This window comes from Sminthopsis crassicaudata, chromosome 2, assembly GCF_048593235.1.
Source record: "Sminthopsis crassicaudata isolate SCR6 chromosome 2, ASM4859323v1, whole genome shotgun sequence".
NCBI lineage: Eukaryota > Metazoa > Chordata > Mammalia > Dasyuromorphia > Dasyuridae > Sminthopsis > Sminthopsis crassicaudata.
Genome location: NC_133618.1, coordinates 487,686,867 through 487,691,321, shown reverse-complemented (window position 1 = coordinate 487,691,321; position 4,455 = coordinate 487,686,867). Strand labels below are relative to the sequence as shown.

Here is a 4,455-nt window from a genome sequence, read left to right as displayed (position 1 = left end):
TGTGAGGATGTTATTATTATTCCCATTTTTTAGTTCAAGTAAAGAAACTGAGATGTAAAGAACTTAAATGACTTGCATAGAGCTATATTTTTGGGAAGAGTCTGGCCCAAAATTTGAATCCATGTCTTTCTGACTTCTGATAAATCTAGTAATACAGCTAATTTGCCACCCATCTGCCTCAATTAGAACTAAAATACAGTGAAATGAATAGGGATGAGGAACTATTATCGCTCTCATTTTAAATGCAAGTCCTCTCTTACTGCAGCATTTTTTTTATACTTGGCATATGACACCATTAACAATCTCTTCTGCACTAGCCCCAAACCCCTTCCCCTCCCTCCCCCCCCCCCTGCCAGTTTACATAGAGCAATTTATATTTTTGAGTCAGTTAGAAAGACTTTTTAATTTTTCTTAAGTATTCAAAGCACTTTATTCAACTGGGCCTTATAACTTTTCCATAAAGATTAATGGCTTCCCTAAAGGCATTTAGAGAGCTTGAAGCACAGTTTGGGATTAATTAATTCATAAACCATATTGTTTTCACTGAAGGATGTTATGGGCCAAAACTTGAAACAAGGTGCTAAGTCAGTGGAATTGATAGAGACAATATCTAATTTAGCATGGTGCTTAACAGTTCTCTAGTTCAGTACATGTACTTAGTACTTACTGTAATTTCACAAGATTCATACCTTTAAGAGAGCATATATAAGCTAGAAGCCTCAACGATTCAATCAGGGAGATTCAGAAGCCAGAGTAAGCAGGCGGGAGCGCAAACTCTTGGAACCAAGACTACAGAAGGCCTCTAAGAAAGCTAACTGGGCTACAGGAAAGGAGACGAGACTTGGAAAGAGACAATAAAGGATTTGGACTTTAATACCTGGCTGCATTTGAGGTGATTATTGAACTGAAATGAAGGCTGCCTCCAGAGCCCTCCAAGAAATCTGCTCCCAGAGAACATTACATTTTAGAGAGAATATTACAGAAGGAATTACAAAGATAATTAAAATACTATTGTGAAATTTGACTCCTACTATGATAATATGCTAAATAAATAACTACATAATTATAAGATATATGATAAGAAAATGAACTCCATAAAGGAAGTATCATGTGAATTTCCAGGAAAGGAAAATTCATTTCTGATTGGGGAAATCAGGAAAGGTTTCATGGAGTAGATATCCTGAGTTGAGATGATAGGCAGGGTTTTAGCAGACAATGATGGTAGAAGATTGTGTTGATACAGAGAGGGAAAAAGTAATTGAGGTATGAGGACTGGTTTGGTATGGAAATGGGATAATGATAGTTATTGCAGAGACCTCAGATTAGTATAGTTTGACAGGGGCCAGATTTCTCCTTTATCCATTAGAATTATAGAATCAACAAATGTTAGATCTAGATTAAGAGATTAATGGAAAGAATTGTCTAAAATTCCATGACTTCTTGGAAGAACAGATGAGTCTGGAACCCAATTCTTCTGATATCATTGTATTTACTATAGTAGCACTTTCCTTTTCTACTGTTCTAATTTCTGTAAACACGAAACCTTTCTCTCATAAGATTTTCCAACTTTTTTTTTCCTTTAAAGTCAGAGGAAGTTGCCTCAAGAGACCTAACTCCATAATGATGAGGTCTTGGATAACTAGTTGAGGTTGGCAAAGAAAGACTGAAGTACTGATAAGTTTACTCCCTGAGGCAAGCAGGGAAGGGTACTGGTGGAGATAACTCAACCTTACAGGTCCATCCCATGTGGAGGTCTTGTACACAAGAGCCACAGTAAAGCACTACATCTTACTGTATCCAATCAGATATCAAACCTCTGGAGTTCAATTTCCCCTATAAATCTGCCCATGGCTCATACATCTTTGCTGAATCACTTTTGGGTTAGCCCAGTGTGGCATTCTGTCTCATGGTGCATTTCTTCCCATCCTCCTACCCTGTCCATGCCTCATGGTGTCTTTCTCCTTCTTATAGCTAACTAACTCTTTTAGAGTGCTAAACTCCTTATGGATTTTGCCTGCTAGCTAATGGCCACTTCTTGGTGTATTCCCTTTCTCCTAGTTAATTGTGAAGTCTACTAAGAAACTTGTATGCTCTCCCAAATTTCTTTCATATTTACCACTCCTGGTGTCTATTTTACTTCTTCATTTTGTCTAAGTCCCTTCTCACAAAAACTACTTTTTTACCAAAGAGAAAAGCCATTGGGAATTCATCACATGACTGAACCCCAATATTTGGTGCCCATACCAATCTCATCAGTTGATGTAAATTGCTCTCCTGAATCTCATCATTTGGTGCTGAACCTCAAACACATCATTAGCTGACCCAAGTCAGCCATGTTTTCTTTTTTTGTCTTGTTCTAGTATGTTGAAGAAAGCAGATGACTACAGCTTGGTGTTTTTAGAGAAACCAAGAAATTTGGATGGCGACCAACAATCAAATTTGGATAGCATACTGTTGCCTTGTGGTGCCTTGCATTTGTGTGGCAATCTGCTAAGGTGCTATTATGTAAATAAACCTAATGGACAAGATGGAAACAATCCAAATCAGAAAAAATAATTTGACAAAGCTGCAAGATAATGCAACTAGAGCAACAAGGAAAGAATCTGAACTGGGAGGATGACTGGATATGATATTATTAAAAAACAAAAAAACCTGGCCCTAGTAAATTCCACTCTTTACAAGAATGAGACAGGCACTTGGGAAATATATCCAGTTTGTGTTAGTATTTTGAAATATTTTCCCAGAACTATAAAACCATGGAGTATAAGTGAAACAACTGCCAAGTAATTCATGCCCTCATTTTGCAAATGAGAGCACCATGGCCCTGAGAGATTAAAGATCTTGCTTAGATGAAGAAGAATGGTAGAGTGGATAGAATACTATGCTTGGAGTCAGGAAAACCTTTACCTTAGACTCCTGCCAGCTTTGTGAGCAGCAAATCACTTTCTCTCTTTGAACCTCAGTTTGCTCATCTATAAAATCAGGATGGTAATAGCACCTATTTCAATGGGTAGTTGTGAAGATGATTATGATCTACTATACACAAAGCACTTTGCAGACTATCAATTAGAGTTATTTTTACCTACAATCATCCAATAGCAGAAGTAGGATTTACCCCTAATTCTTCTGGTTTCCAATCCAATAGTCCAGTGTTTTACCATATATATGTACTGCCTCTTACACCCTGAGAAGATTTTCTTACCATGGTGATTTCTGTGCCAATCTTTTCCTGGTCCATTCATCCATCAGGTTACTTCACTATTTTTTTGGAGGGGGTTCCAAATTTATTGGAAAGAAACCAAAATTAAATATTAACCAGTTTCTCTTAGTGTTCTAAAGTTTATCCCAATTGTGGGCTGGTAACTTGTAGATAGGACAAGTTGCCAAAATCCAGGAATTTCAACATTTCTTTGGTATCAGGGTCTACTTCAATGATCTCCTGATCTACTACAGAGATCTCTGTATTGAATCATAGTTATCCCTTCTTCATCTTTCTTCTTCCTGCAGTTTGATGAGAAACTTTTCCTAGGGCCTCTCTAGATCTGCTTTATCATAGGAGTAATATCTTGTTGCAGAAATTCTTGCTGGAGCTGATGGCAATCTTATACTTGCATTTGTTAGTATGAATACCATTGCTCAGAAGAGTGTAGCATTTTTTGATGTTGATCTTCACTGCCTTCTTCATGGTCTTGGTCCAAATTCTACCCATCTGGTTTGGGACAGGAGTAGGGAGAAAGTGAAGGGAACCTTGACTGTATTTTAAAGAAAGTAAAATAAGAGTCCTTTACTGTCTTACTCAAAGTATCAAGCAAGTCTCATGCTTCTAAGATATATGATTACTTTCACCAGAAACCAAAGTTAGGCAGGCAGAAATGAATGAGAACTTTCCTAGTGTTATTCTGTAATCTTATTGATGAAGAAATTCCTTACAGTGTTGCAGATTGAAGCCCCTGTATGCTTCTTTTGTCAGTTGAATAATGTGAAATCACTAAAAGTAAAATCCTACTCTTATATAGGTCTTAAATGAATAACTTACTTCATGGATATGAAAGCTGGCTTCAATGGTATTGGTCACAACCCAAATATGCTGAACTATGTTGTATGATTCATGTTTCTCAACTTCTAAAACTTCATCACAAGGTTTCCAACTAATGAACAGAACACCTTTCTGATGGGCCTTTATAATATTGTCATTGTATCAGGGGAGCATTTGGCCTGTTACTGCCCTGCCCTCATCACATGACCAGCCCACACTCGGTTCCTATCATGTAATTTCTTGACAACATCTTTTACTCTCCTTTTGCTATGATGCTCTTCATTGTTATATATTATATCCTGTTTATACCCACCATGTACTTCTCTATTTCCTCTGTATGATGGTTAACTGTTAGTCACAGAGATTAAAGATAATTAGGTCACCAAGACCATTACTATAAACCAAAGCAAAGCATGTTC

The 4,455-nt window shown here is 37.2% G+C and overlaps 1 pseudogene; it reads right to left on the bottom strand.

The window, feature by feature from the left end:
• Positions 1-3,311: 3,311 nt before the first annotated feature.
• On the bottom strand, positions 3,312-3,709 carry LOC141552935 (small ribosomal subunit protein eS17 pseudogene; annotated as a pseudogene).
• Positions 3,710-4,455: the final 746 nt, after the last annotated feature.